The 16176-nt window shown below is 39.9% G+C and overlaps 2 protein-coding genes across 3 annotated transcripts in view; one reads left to right on the forward strand and one right to left on the reverse strand.

Annotated features, from left to right (window-relative positions):
- LOC134527890 (synapsin) overlaps positions 1 to 16176 on the reverse strand; it is a 167016-nt gene that overhangs the window by 43209 nt on the left and 107631 nt on the right. The window lies entirely within an intron of this gene.
- LOC134527865 (metalloproteinase inhibitor 3) overlaps positions 1 to 16176 on the forward strand; it is a 104650-nt gene that overhangs the window by 21286 nt on the left and 67188 nt on the right. The window contains exons 1-2 of one of the 2 annotated variants that reach the window (XM_063360845.1): positions 952 to 1228; positions 11654 to 11699. The gene's annotated coding sequence lies outside the window, so the exon portion shown is untranslated. Of the gene's footprint in view, positions 1 to 951; positions 1229 to 11653; positions 11700 to 16176 lie in introns of those variants that run through there. The other variant, XM_063360844.1, reaches the window with a different exon arrangement.

The raw sequence follows: 16176 nt of genomic DNA on the forward strand, positions 1-16176 counted from the left end.
TCACTACAATGAGCCCATTCTGCTCCAGACGGCAGCATCAGCGCCGCTCAAAGAAGCGGCGGTCTCGTTATGAAAACCGACAGCGGAAAGATTAAAAGTGATGACGCAATTGTTTTTTTTCTCTGTAATCACATGTGTCTGTTTTATTGCGAATGGTTTTTTTTTACGGCAAAGCACTTTCGCTGAACCGAAGATCTAGAGAAAAAGAAAGCGATAGCGGTTTACGAACGAAAGGGTTGATCCAGTTAGCTATTGTAAGATCATTAGGAGCGAATCTCGGTTTAGGTTTGAAACCAACGGTACAAATACCGGTAACATAAAAATAATAATAATGAATAAACCCGCCGTGTCTACCAGAATTGTCGAATTGTCAATCATATTTAGGGGCCTTTACACCCCCCACTGAATGGCTGTGATTGATGTGTCGACAGTGGGCGTGCATCTGAAAAGAATCTCAACCAACCACGAAACACAATGCTAGCGTGTTTAAACAGACAACTGGTCTCGGGAGTATTTCCACAAAACACACGTCGTCGGTCCCCTCCCCCCCTCTGTCCCTCGGGTGGGAAATGTCAGCGACTGCCAGCGGATGGAGTGACGCGGCCCGCGGAAAAGCTTTTTATTTCGGGCGTCGCGCGCACCTCGACCGGATGTGGCTCCTGGCAGCTGGCGGACACGTCACCCGCCCCTGGTCCAGAGCCTTCCCCCAGCCGACAGGGTGTCGTGAGCGGGACCTGTCGTCCACAGACAAGCTGTGAGTTTCAACGCTGCAGCAACGTAGTTCCCTCGGGCACGCGCCCACCGACGGCACTCAGTTCGGAAGTGAACGCGCCCAGAACGGCCTGGCCGAGTAGGGCGATGGCTTCTCTTGCAGGCGGCGGCCAATCACGGGCGACCCTTGTTGCGGGCCGGTGAGCGGTGGCCACGCGTCGTGCGAAGCTGTCTGGTGGGCGCGTGTCACTGGGGCGCGGTGCCTAGGCACGTTCTCCCGTCCCTCGTGTTGACTGGCACGTCACGCGCGAGCTGCCGGCAGGAGCGAGTCACAGTCGGACACCCTGAAACTTGCTCTGCCCTACATACCCGGGGTCCCGATGGCCAACACCGACCTGACACACCAGCGGTTTCTTCCGTCGGCAAGGGAAGCCATGTCCTCCTCCTGCCGGGCCATTCGGGACGCGTTTGCTCCCGCACTGAGCGGCTGTGATTGGTGTGCTGACAGTAGATGAAGGTAATGTACCTGGCAGAAACTCAACCAGTCAGGAAACACAGTCGATGATACAGTGTTTTAACACACAGTAAGTCTCGAAACCGTTTCCTGAAAAGTGCATGCTCCTAATTATAATACGAATTATATTTTGAACGGTATTGTTGTTTTATGACGAATCTCGGTCGTTCTGTGTTGCAGCATGTTTCCTCATTGGTTGAGACCTGCAAAATTCGCGGTTTCGATGGCCTTCAGGATAGACTGCACATACCCCTGTACACTCGGGCAAATAACGCAAGTTCAATGGCTGCCGACTTGTAAGTCGTCTCAGCTGGTTTGTCTGTGATTCGATCCTTCTTTGGTTGAGGGTTTATAATTGGTTGAGATTCGTCCAGATGAATAGCCAATAGAAAAATTATCTAAGAGGTATAATATGTGTTTGAATTCTAGCCTATCACCGAATGAATCCGCGAATTTGGCAGGTCTCTACTCATTGGTAGAGACCTGCAAAATTCGCGGATTCATTCGGTGATAGGATAGAATTCAAACACATATACCTCTTAGATAATTTTGCTATTGGCTTACTGTTCATCTGGACGAATCTCAACCACTTATAAACCCTCAACCAAAGAAGGATCGAATCACAGACAAACCAGCTGAGACGACTTACAAGTCTGCAGCCAATGAACTTACGCTATTTTCCCGAGTGTACAGGGGTATGTGCAGTCTATCCTGAAGGCCATCGAAACCGCGAATTTTGCAGGTCTCTACTCATTGGCTAAGCTGAGTGTGACGCGAGATTCATTCGCCGATCAGAGCCAATGGGAAATTAAATGTAGCAAATAGGGAGAAAGAGTATTAAAGCAAAACAAACAGTAAAATATTTTCGCTATAAATCACCATCGGAGTAGACCCAACTATTCCGCGGTGTATTCGACCACTAGGTTAGACTCCACAGTCCTGTACACACTGGACGAATGGTATACTGTTCATTGGCTGTCGCTTGTGTCAGACTTCTCCATCTCTCACTGATACACATGGGATTGGACCGATGGCTGGATCACTTCTACTGGCTCCTCAAGGTGTGTTAAGCCCACTCCACACGATGCCGATTTTCTGCTATATCTTCTGTTATAACCATGGGTATAAATGTTTGTATAGCAGGAGAGAAGAACTAATTCTGAACTTCATGAACACCATACCTAGAATGTTAAAAGAAAACTAGCCAACGCAGTGGGCGATCAAAGAAAGCATACCGGGGTAGGAAATTATCAAAGTTGGTTTAGTATTTAAAAACAAATACAGAGCAATTTAAATTTTACGGAATTGTATTTTTATTGGTAGCTTATTTTCAAAATCTAGTAGTATAAAATTTAAGGATAGTTTGAAATTCGGTTTGCTTTAATGCAGTTTATTTATGATATACTAGCTGCAGTAGCCGGCGTTGCCCGGACTGAACACAGGGCGAAGGAGACTTTTTTCGTAATCAGATGTTATCAGTTATTGTCTTCTTAATGGAATTTCAAGTGTGCAAAATAATTTCTATCACTGGAAAAACCCGGCGGATGTTGTTCTGGCATGGTGTAGTTATTTACCGCTATATATATATATATATATATATATATATATATATATATATATATATATATATATATATATATATATATATATATATATATATATGGATGGTCTGTATGTAATCAACACTCTATAAGGCACTATAGAAAAAAGAGGAAAAACAAAAAAATACTGATATTAAAAGATTCCATTATCAAGCTAATGCTCGGCATGCTTTGCAATGCCTGATACATCTTTATTTTGTAATTTGTTTGACGTAGGTACACATATAGAAAGCATCTCTATCTCTATGTATACCTAACTCTATATCTATACATATCTCTATATCTCTCTCCATATATATTTATAAATATATATATTTATCTCTATCTACATCTATATCTAGTTAGCTCTATATCACTATATATACACATCTATATCTCCCACTATCTCTATCTCTCTCCTCTATATGCCAATCTCTACATCTTTATAGCTCTATATATCTCTTTATCTAACTCAATTTCATTATCTATACCTCGCTCTATCTCCCTCTATCTCTCTTCTCACCCTATATCTATCACTCTATATCTCTGTCTCTCTTTTATATTTAATTCAATTGTGTCATGCGTGCGCACTCATACTACGAAAAAAGACGAACTGCTGCTATACAATAGGAAATAAACACATTTTTGAAACGATTCTTGGGCTACCTATTGTTTATATCGCACACGAATTGAAATATCGCTGTTTATATTTTATTGAATTCAATTCTGTGAAATATCGCTGTTTCTATTTAATTCATTTTATTTCTGTAATGCGTGTGCACTCATATACCAAAAACACACGAAATACCGCCAAACTACACCCATTTTTTGAAACTATTCGTGCGCCACCTATTGTAAAATAGTTGTAGAAACATTAGCGGGCATGCGCATAACTACTCACCAAAATTTAATCGCACTTGTCTGAATGGTATAGGAACGCATATGGGACAAACGAACGAAGATTCAAGACGTGACGGACGCCCCATTCGATAGGCGTTTAAAATTAAAGGCAACGCCATATATACGTATTTGAAAACTTACTATTACTTCTTTCAGTGACTATTTTAGTTTACAAAATATATTCCAGGGTAGATTTAGTATCATAAAATTTTATTTGGCAAACCATTACGTTTGTTATTTCCCCTAAAGTTTACAAAAAGGGACCATATGTATACGAGTTTATATTACTACACGTGGATCCGCCATCTTGACGACTTCCGCTCGTGTGTATAGCAGGAAAGTAGAACACGTTCTTTTACGGTTTTGGCTAAGATTTCGGGTATGAAAACTTTTATACCCAGAGCCAGACCACTTGGAAAGGTGCTGACGTGTTATCCACGCGAGAGCAGGCTCACTGACAGAAAATAGGTATGAAAACTGCTAAGGCAATGGGTATCGTGTGGGGCTGGCTTTAGAGCTGGTTAGTACCACAAGTGTTCCTAGGTCAGCTCGGTGGTGGAATGTACCACGAACTGGCTGTGCTAGCACAATGCAGACGGTCGAGTTTCACCTGATGTGAAAAGATACTCTGTTAAAAAAAATTTCACCTTAAATTAACAAAAACATCTTATGATAGCTTCACGAATACACGGGTATATTAGTGAAAGTAGAGATATTACAACATGAACTCACGGCAGTGATCTTGGAGCAGAGACGAAACCTCCAGAAACTTGTTCACAGCGCAGCGAACCCACTCTTATTCCTCCCAGGTGTACTTTCACTCTAGATACGACGGAGGTCAGGTTCTGGTCTGGTTTCTAAGAAGATGCCACAGTCTGCAACTACGAGAAGTTTATCGTTTATTTTAGGTGAGTTCTTCATTCAAAAGCCCATGACCGTAGTGCGTTTTTCTAGCAGTGAGGTGCGAGAGTAGACCACGTCGATAGCCGGGAGAGCCTCGTGTCTCGTCTCCCGACTGCTGAGGGTCGTTGAGACGGCGATCGCAGTCCAACTGCAGGCGCAGGTACATGTCGAGGAGTAAGTCGAGAACACGTGCTTCCAAGGATGGCATGTACATTCCAAGGTGGAGCTGAACAACTGGTTCAGTACAAATAATAGAGAAAGCGTTTAAAATAGAACATGAGCATCTGGCTAATGTTTAGTTGAAAAAAAGTGCTCATTTGTATAACAACCACGAATATTACTGCTGTAGTTATATAGGTATATTATTAAAATAATTACTTGTTTTAACTTTTCGAAAAATCCTTCGTTTAGGTTTTTTTTTTTTTTTTTTTAATTTTCACTACCTTACCGTAGAAAAATACTAATATTTTCAGATATACTTAGATAACTACAAACCTGATTACACCATTTAAAAGAGCGTTAGATTGACCGTCAGATAGGTATATATTTATGTATTTATTTATATAGTCAAATTCATTTAAAAGGCGGCCAACATCAGTTTAAACATTTGTAGATTTCAAACATTTGAAATATATTGTACCCTTATTGGTTTTTTAAAAACAAAATACCTACAACTTAACAAATTTTACAAATAACTCTTCATCTAATGGACGTTACATTTGTACGTCCAAATATAAAAATAACGTTGTAGTAGTGTTATAAAATGATTATTGAATGTTAGAAAACTTAGTTAGAAATTATATCTTAGGAAGGAAAGGGAATGAACAACAACTCGTTAGTAACCCAAAATAACAAGTACTTCTAATTTTTAACAACAATTAAAAACAAAACATTTACATTAAGAATAAAATGTTCTTAAAAATTTTAAATCAATATACCTGGTGGAAAAATAAGTTTTCATTTTTTTTAGAGGAATTGCATTCGAAAGAGAGGAAGAACTTTCTGGAGCAATTTATCCAAAAACAGAATTATCCAGGCTATGTAATTTTTTTCCAGACGATGTGTTGATTTAAATAAATTCAAGAAGTAAAATGCTATTTCTTAATGAAATCATTTCAAGATGTTCAGACAGTGACAGGTTTCGCTGTTATTTTAGAATTTTGTTAAATTAAACATTATCCGAATCTTAGTGTTCTATTATACTTACTTTCTTTATTATTTGTAATACCAAATTTTCAGCTCCAAGTTCATAGGCTTATGCCAGTTTTGGGTAGCACTTTGTACCATAATTAGTCGCTTAAATGTTTTCAACATAATTTTTTTTTTTCGCTGTGAACCTGCAGTCGATGTCGGTCTAATTCAGACTCTGCCTTCAGAGCTGACGTACAGCAGCACCGTGTCGGCGACTGCCCCTGAGAGAGAGAGGGAGGGAGAGAGAGTGTTAGCGCTGAAGTAGGCCGGCAGTTAATCAGCGCGCAGCTGACTGACACGGCTCGCCTCAGGAGTGATATACGGCGGGTGAACGCACAGCACTCTGGGATCGCTGCCCGAGAAGTGAGGTGGGGAGAGCAACCGCAAGACGCACCGTGGTTACAACAGTTTGTATGTCGCAAGTCATTTCACCGAGGTTGCATCGAGTCCATTAATTATTTAACTGTATTGCTCTCATCGACATCGAACCGAGTTCTCAAAACACAATTACGTAAGTGCTTTTATAAAAAAAATGTAATTAAAAATCCTAGTATTATCGTAAATTGAGGCGTTAAAAACAAGCGGTAAAGTACGGAGTTTTTGTATTTTTTATTTTTTATTTTAGTTACTAGGCAAAAACAATATCTAATTTAACCAGCTGCGTCAATGTATAATCAAGGTCACCTAAATCCAAGATGTCGGCCGGTCAGTACCCACTACATACTCCCCAGCTTGAAGCCTGTCCTCTCGTCCTCATATTTATACTACGAGAAATGTAGCACATTGTCTGTGCGAGGCACTTAATTGATGTTCGCCCGGGCTAGCTCCTAACGAAACTGCCGCCTTTTGATTTACGGTCGGGACGTGATTGCGTTTCCCCTGGGCTCGACAGTGCTGCGACCTAGCGAGCAGCGCCGGCACTCAGTGCTTCCATTATCTCAACTGCTTTGCCTCGAAGACCGAGTCGGCAAGCTGCCCCGAGTCGGGACTGACGAATGTGCGACGCAGATGTCTGCATCTGGATGTGGTCATTGCACTTTTGAAAATAAATTGTGGTCAATACCAAGTATTGTGATGGAACAGATTCCTTGCTAAATGCTGTGACATTACATACTCGCTCTGCAAATATTTTTCAGGGATCGTTAAGGACCGGGGAATTTCGCGGATTCTTTTCACGAGGAGTTAAAATTCAAATAGTTAATCGTAGTCCTGGTTCAATGAGAAATCCTCAACCAATATAATTACAGGTTGCTACGTTGGGGTGTCTATTTGGCGACATTTCCCAAGTATACGAATAACTGTTGAAGTCTATACTAAAGATGTATCATTAAGAACAAAATATTATTTTTGTCAATACATTTTTCTTTAGTGTATAGCATTAAAAGATATCCATCATATTTATTGGCCATATTTTTTAAAATCTAAGCCTATAAATGGCGAAACACTGCATAAAATATGACTGCTTAGCTTCAGAGCTCTTCGGTTACGACTGCAAGATTCAAAACCAGAGACAGAAGCTTGTATGGTTCGTTATTGGGCCAATGCGAGCGCAGCTGTTGATTCGTCTGGAAATAACTACTTATCCTACATTCTTGTTCCGACCAATATATTAGCAACTTCAGTGTTTTCCAGACTATCTTGACTGGAACAATTTAGCGATATCATCATCTCTATGATTAGCGACCGTACCACCTCGCTGTGTACTCGAACGCAAGTGTAGACTCCACAGCACTACTTACACTCGAAACGCGGTAAACTGTACATGGTCGATTATTGAAAGATGGCCATTGGTTCGAGATAAAAGACCTGGAAATTTCGTGGATTATTTTAGTTTCAAAGGAGACTGCAAAACATTTATACCTTATTGTGTTGCTTTGATGATTGGATAGTAAATGTTTGGACGCTCCCTTCCATTGGCGTAGATTCGAGGGAAAATGGGGGGTGGGGGGGGGGGGGGAGACAAGCCTTTTGCGCTTGCAAAATAGTAACTGCGAAACGGGGTGAATAAATGTAAACGTCAAAACTATGTTCTATGGGAAACTTACTGTGTATATTATAATGTTTTATACTTACTGCACGAATACAGGCAAAACCATGGACACTATAAAACAGTCTGACTGGTATCGGCTAACCCAACGCGCGGGCCCCACTCGAGAAGTCTTCATATTTGCGCCCTTGCTCCCGTCTACGACTGTGGACCGGTCAGCAACCAGTTGGCAGAAGTGTTGCCGAATAATGTGGACACACTACAAAGAAGGGGAGAGTCTGCAGTAAAATATCAGCCAATAGGAAAACAAATGTGAGCAGGGCCTGACACTAAATGGGCCTCTAGTTCGACGTCTTCTAGCGAAATTCAAGTCAAGGGGATAATAACTTAAATTATTTTGCTTCCGTAAGTCCATTAATTAGCTCATGATGTTTAAAATGAATTAAAATATACGTAATAATAGTTGTTTATAAAATGTTATGTCAATTCAGTAAGATTTAATTAAGATTAGGAGAACTTTAAAGACTAAATATATACATACATATATATACATATATATATATATATACACACACCTTAAATTAAGAATGAGGAATCACTTGACATACAGCTTTGAATTAATCGTTTGTATGCAGACTTTCTCGTCAAACTCTTTATTTGTAGTAATACATCGTTTATAAATCAATAATAACTTTGATTTCTTAAAAGCTTAAAAAAAAACCTCGGTTTACTATTATTTTGGGAAAACCAAATGTCATTCATGTTGATTATGAATGATTTACGAAAAACAAAAGAATATTACGACAATGGCTACACACGAACGGTTCATTCGAAACTGATGTATACATAATGATGCCATGATGTTAGTCAAGGGTTGCTGTCATAACTTAGAAACACAAAACTTAGAAAAACAATTCAGAAACACACAAGACAATTATCTAAGTTATACCTGTTCTAAATTGCTTGTTTCTAAGTTATGATGATTTTAAGTTGAGTGGTTCGGCGTTGAGTGTTTCCAAGTTATGACAGTTCTAAGTTGTGTTTCTAAGTTATGACAGTTCTAAGTTATATGGATACTTTCTATAATTCCAAGATATGACCGTAGTAGTGTAAGTTGTGTGTGGATCCGGCTAGTCGCACGAGACGTACAAAGGCACAGGTGTTTGCAGGGCAGCGTGGCTGTGAAGTGGCGCTCGTGCTGTGAGTCCTGCAGACTTCCTCCTCCTAGGAGCGGCATGACCCGCTATGGGTCAGGGCCCGGCCTCTCAGGGAGGGAAGGGGAGAGCACGCGGAAAGCGTCCCTATGGACCGAGGCGCCACCCCCCGCCGCGCGCAATCAACCAGATGACGAGCCTAATGAAGTCGTGGGGCGTCTCCCACGGTCAGGAGGTCCTTGGAGGCGGTGCTGGGCGCCTCGAACAGACCAGTTGTACCAGTTGTACAGGGCTTATACCAAATACACTAGGGAATAATAGCAGACAGCTATATACTAACAACACAGGTGATAGTAAGGTAAATAACCTAGTGGCAAAAGGTGTCATTACAGAAATATTTTATAGGTAAATCGTTAAATTATATATTATATTTTCGAGTGTCAAATGATTAACTTATTTTATAGAAATTTGAGACACTGAATGTTTATTTCCTTCCCCCTCCCCCATAAATAAGTTTTAAATAAGTTTTTATAAGAGATAAATGTTGTTTTCGTGGTCATAATGTTGGTACCATATGTATTAAACAGCTACATTGTTCATCCTGGGCATGTCGTCTGCCATCTATCGGACTGACGTGAGAACAACGCCATGTTTTCACTAGGGTTCAAACTCGGGAAATCCCAGTCCCGAAAATACCGGGAATTCCTGGTATTTTTGGTACAGTAAAATAACCCGGAATGTAAAATCGATTCCAGGTTCTTTCGGTACTTTTGCGACTCGACATCCACAACATAAAATTACTGTTTTTTTTTCTTTTCTTTTTTCAGTTTAGGTTACTTTCATTTGCTACTCTCCTCTGGCGAGACGATCGATGCGGGCGGAACGAGAGGAGCGAGTCTGCGTTTCTCAGTCGCCAGTCTGTGTTCGTACTGCTGTGCGCGTGTCTGGGGTTGTTGCGCCAGTATTCTTTAGATAACATATTTCTTTCAATTATTTGTTAAAACTTTTTTTCTTTCCAAAATTAAAGATGGACGCAAGGCTGAGAAAAAATTGATTTGTTCACATTAGAAGATACATTTTGCAATAAAAATTGTTATAGAAATTATGATCTTTTAACTTTTGGTCAATAAAAATTGTTTAATCGTTCAAAACTATTACTATTTCACTCACCAATTGCTGCAACATTTATATAAATATATATATATATAAAAAGTCAATTATTTAAAAACAATTGGTTGTCTGTAAAGTCGGTTTACGGACGATAGTTTAACGTGACAACGTCATAACAAAACATTGATGAAATTATTGCATACTTTTATGAATAAAACTAGCTGCAATACCCGGCGTTGCCCGGGCTGAACACAGGCTGTAGTTAGTAATTGTCTTCTTAATTTGAATGTCAAGTGTGAAAATTAATTTATATTACTTTCAGATCCCGACAGACGTTGTTCTGCCAGTTTATAGTTATTTACCTGGTCTGTAAGTAATTTAGACTTTATAAAGCAACATAGAAAAAAGCTGAAAAATAAGAGATTACTAATATTGAAAAGATTACATTATCTAGCTAATGCTCGGCCTGCATTGCAATGTTTCATTCAGTTTTGTTTTGTAATATGTTTGAAGTAGTTCCGCATATACAAATCATCTATCCATCTCTCTCTATATATTTATCTCTATCTACATCTATATACATCTATGTATCTATCTCTATTTATCTCTTTATATCTACATTTATACTTCCCACTATCTCTATATCTTCTATATATAAGTCTCTATATAGCTATATACATCTATAGGTATATCTCTTTATCTAACCCATTTCATTCTCTATACCTCGCTCTATCTCAACTTGTCTCTCCGTCTCTATCTCACTATATATGTATATATATATATATCACTCTATCGCTGTCTCTCTTTTATATTTAAATAAATTGTGTTTTGCGTGCGCACTTATACAACAAAAACAGACGAAGTGCCGCTATATAAAATGAAATAAACACATTTTTTTAACACGATTCGTGCTCCAACTATTGAAAAATAGTTATACCGTCTAAGTAACCTTCATGGGCATGCGCATAACAAATCACCAAAATTTCATCGCAATCGGATGAATGGTAGAGGAACGCATACGGCACAAACAAACGAAAATTAAAGACATGACAAACGCATCAAATGATGTTGCGTTTAAAATTCAAGGCAACTATATCTATTGACGAAGTTAAGAACAAAGCTGTTATTAGCGCCTTTATTTTGCTAGCCGCTGCGAGCTCCACTAAGCGGACTGGTCTCACCAAGGAGAAAAATATTAATTTGCCAGACCTTACTATGTGTATGAGAAATGACACTCACTCACTATTTGTATGTCTATGACCTATGATTTTTTCTGTTATAAAATGAAATTATCGTTTAGCAATTTTTGATTTAAATAATTTCGTACTGACAGAACACAAAGTGTTTTTAAAGGTATTTTGGTATCTTATTTGCTAAAAAAAAAGGGGGTGGAATGTATTGATTTGAATGAGAGATAATTACTTGTCCTGCGTGTGGTAACACGCATTCGTCTCACATCCACCAGTTGCTCAGTTTGGATGGAGTGGGTGTTTTAGTTTCGTCTCCATTGCTGTCACGCTCTTGTGAACGGCCTCGTTATATAGACTGGTACTAACTTATCGTACAAATGAAAGACTATTTAGGATAACCTTTTTTGTTTCAGGTGGTGAAAGTCCTTTGATATTTCCATTCTTCGAGCTGCAAAATACGTAAGTTGAAAAATATTAGTACATTTTGGGACTGAATATTTTTATCATGTTAAATTTAACATCTCCTAAAATAAGGTCTTTGGTTTTTCTTCTTCTTAAAATACGTGTTATATAAAATTGGCGTCAACCTTTTTGAAGTGAAACTGTTTTTTACAAACAGCAGAGTAAAATCAGAATCACAGAGTAACGGAAGTGAGTGGCTCATGGAGTTAACTTGTGTAACGTATGTAACGAATATAGCTCGATTGCGCGGGGTTTTATGGGGGATTAGGCACCGCAATCTAGAATTTTTCCCTCTTTTGTGCTCTTATTCTAATTTTGAACCATTTATCTCAATTTTTTTTTGATATGTCAAGGCCTAAATTATATCACCCAGACCTATTATTTGTTGCCACCCCACATTTGCTAACAGCCCCTAGTCTGTAAGCGCCGCGAGGAAACAACTTATTTCACGCGGGCGACTGCAACTATCATGATAATCACATCAGTTCACTAGCTTTCTTCAACAAGCAGCCAAAGCTAAGTCCTATGCCATGTCGACCCAAAAAACTCAGCACGGAAGTTTTATTGCAATCGGTATCCGAATATTTTAAATTGCAAGATGGCGAGGTCTAATCCCCATTAAGAAAAAAGGTTGGGAGGCGAATAAACAAACAGAGTAGAGAGTAATCCAAATATAGAAAAAGTTTCAGGATTTCGTCGCCATGTTTGTTACAATTGTGAACATTAATTGTATACTTTGTTTTATTTAATAGTTAGAGTGAATTATTGCATGTTTTAAAATGAAAGTTCTTCACAGGTGGTAAGGTAAGGTCCTTCACAGGTTTTTCGTCCCATTGTTTTTAACAATAGTAAACCTCTATTGTGAAAGTTATTGTTTACTTTTGCGTTCAAGTGAATTATTGGATATTTTGAAGTGAAACTTATTTCCAGCCCGTCTCACATAGATGACATTAGAAGAGCTGCAAGCAATTCTGTTGGTGAGCTGACGTATAACTACAGTAAAAACACATTTCGCTTGCAGCATTTCAGTTGTAACACATTTTTAATATGTTTGGAAGGTAAACTTTACTCATTTCAGTGTAGACTCGATTGGGCGTTATTTGTTTTGCTTAGAATTACATTCTTATACTTCTATACTGTGGCGGCCACGTACATTATTTGTATTCTTTTATGCTTTTAATTTCATAAATTTTTCTGACGGTTTGTAATCCCACATTTATTTCAAGCGACAAGTTTTGCAGAGATTGTATAAATTCGTTCAATCACACATATTCCAGACGCTCAGTGCTCCGACTTAAAGAACTACTTACTCCATTGTTTGCAATAAAACATTTTTTTTGAACGCCAACTTCAAAGGCGTGTATCAACCTTGGGAAGCACTCGAGACTTAAGTCGTACCGTCTTCAGTCCATGTTTTCGTGATGAACCTGCAGCCGAAGCATACTGTGCCGACACAGTTCACCATGTCGTCCACTGCCTCTGCAGTCGTGGGGCCAGGGCCAGAGGTCAGTTCGATCTTCGACAAGAGTCTTCGTCAGTGGAAGACGTGGCGGAGGTTGCCGTGAGGTGGGGGGACACTTCTGTTACTGCACCTGTTCATTCTGTCATTGCTCCATCACCATCACACGGGTCACAGGAGGAGCATGCCAGGTGCTGGCAGCTCTGCTACACTAGTCCTGCGACTGGACTCGAGACACTCGTGTTCACTGCCAGTATTGTCGGTGAACACAGAGTGGGGTCCACAACATCCGCTAGGGTGTCTGCATGTCATCAAAGTCACGAGGAACTTACAAAATAGAGACTGATTTATATAAATTTCCGAAATAAATTGTGACGATGCTGGTAGTCACGAGACTTTAATTTCCAGTAGCATTTTTCGTATTTACATTTTCATGACGTGCATTTTCCTTACTTTCATTTTCTTTACATACATTTTCCTTATTTGCATTTTTCTTACCAGCATTTTGTTTATGTTGCCTCACTTTGCATATGGCCGTAAGTTACATATAAATATTTGGAATCTGTCAACTGAAATCATGAGGAAATTATTTTTGAATATGTTTTAAGGTTCTTTTTAACAAATCAGCACTTTCCTGCGAACAGTAGATCTGTTTGGTGTTGTGTTTGAATTTACTTATTACACACAGTTACCGTGTGATGTTGAAAATGTGATAAGAACATTTAATTAAAAGGTCCTGAAATTGTTAGCCGGGTGTTACTAGACAATCACCCGTGGCCAAACATAGAATTTCCCCCGAAATGTCGCCATCTATCTCCAGTGCCGTGCTAAGTCATGTCTGACAATGCTAGTCGTGTCCGGGTGAGGCGGACAGCCACTCCATGTGTAACCTTTAGCTGGAGCAGTCGGGCGGAACATTCTGACCAGACCTCAAGGGCCGCGTGGAGCTGTCTCCGGTGGATTTATCTGCAGCAATGTGGGCATTACAAGCCATACCCTGGGTGCAAGGCCGTCGCTAGCTCAGTGTACGACTTAATGGGCGGATAAACTTGCTGTTGTATTGGTTTTATTGCAGGATAGTTATGTTTCATTGTTGTCGGGTGCCAGCCCTGGATTGTCGCCTGGATCTCCCAGAAGCACAGACGCCTCTGTCAAGACGGGATTTGAAAATACCGGCAGACTTTCTTTTCCGTAATTTAGTGACTTAAAAAACCAACGGATATTCTTTCCATACCAGCATAACATAATGAACTTCATTGTTGTTAATTTAGACTTCCAAATTGAAATATTTCACCAAAAGAAAAAAATATATATTACAGTATACGTAGGAGAAAACATTCTCTTTGATAAAAATTTGAATACATTATCTTTCTAAAAATAACACGTCATTGAAAAACCATTTTAAAGAAACATCATCGTGTATGTAGATGGAATAATTACATGTAGTTGACTTGTTGATGAGCCAAACTTGACGAGACAAGCACACTTTTCTAGAACTGCATTTACTTTTCGTTAGCTGATTTACTTTCGGGGAATATTTAATATATTGTCGTCTACGGGACTTTATGAGGTGGCCTAAGAAATCAATGCTGAAATATTAAAAGCAAGTTTTATGAACGTCCCTATCCTACTTAAAATTCTGGGTACAAAATTGTTCACATATAAAGGCATCAGTGAAAACATACGCTTTAGCCTTTTTCGCTGTCCAAAAAATACACATTAAAAAGGAACCATGAAACGAAACTACCATAAAAAGTGCAATGGTGCTAGAATGCTATTCGTAACCAGACACCTTAGTAACTCTAGAATGTCTTGTAAACAGGGTGCGTTGACGCCGTTTGGCGGCTCACGCAGGCAGCCATCTTAAGTTCGTTTCTTCGCTGCTGACGCTTGGTCACAGAGGGCGTTTCTGAACACTGGTCCAATCAGCAGAACGACACCCTCTGCATTTCAGTTTGTCTTGATCTAAGATTAGCCCAAAAAATATTGTCCTCGTTACCGACCAATTACAGAACATACGGCTTCATAAACTAATGGAACTGTAATTTGATATTATGAGAGAAGGTCATCTGACACTGAGAAGTCACAAGAGTATGAAATTAGAAGGTAATCTGCCACGGAGAAGTCACTACAGTACATATATAATTAACAAGTTTTTACATATGGATAAATTTTTATGTTCCCGCAGACGGCTATAATCTGGAAAGCTGGTAAAATGCAGGGAAATAAACACCCGGGAACACATGAAATTTGACAATATCTTTGTTACAAAACACTATCAGTACCATTTTATTCTATGTAGTATCTTAATGTCTTAAAATCTTTATGAATTTTAATGATAAATGGTAGTGCCGTTAATAATCCTTATATTTTAACGTGTCGAACGTGAGGATACAAATATCTCTCCTATAAGGCATGCTGCGCAGCTCGCTCTTGCAGGCTCTCATCACTCCAGGCATTATCTCCTTGTTTGTCGGAAGGGGGAGTGGGGAGGGGGTCAATAAGAGGGGGAGGAGAAGGGCACAGTTCGGCTCAGCTTTCTCCTGGGCCGGGAGGACTGGTGGAGCCGGCGGCGACCCGGGAGCTGATGGTGCGATAGCGCATGTCCTCGGCAGAGAGAGAGAGAGAGAGAGAGAGAGAGAGAGGGGGGCACGCCACCCTCTACTCTCAGTGTCCTGGCGCCTCGCGACACGCTCCTTGCAAGTCTGTGACTGGTTGGTGGTCCTTCAGGGAGTGCCACACAACATCCGATTAGAAGCCGCAAAAATAACCTGAAATCTAAATACTTATATCTTTGAGCTGCTTCTCCCGTTATCCCACAGTTTACCTGGAGGACTCTTGGGCCAATGAGAAATACTCAACCGAAGAAGCTACCCAGTTGAGACGCCTCTCAAGTCAGCAGCTAATGAGCACCCAGAGGACAGTGGAGTCCATCCTGGAGGTCAATGAGCAAGAGTGCACCAAGATGTACAATATTTTGCAGCCTGGACTGTCACCTGATAATAACGCGAAATC

The sequence above is a fragment of the Bacillus rossius genome, chromosome 1 (genome assembly GCF_032445375.1).
Source record: "Bacillus rossius redtenbacheri isolate Brsri chromosome 1, Brsri_v3, whole genome shotgun sequence".
NCBI lineage: Eukaryota > Metazoa > Arthropoda > Insecta > Phasmatodea > Bacillidae > Bacillus > Bacillus rossius.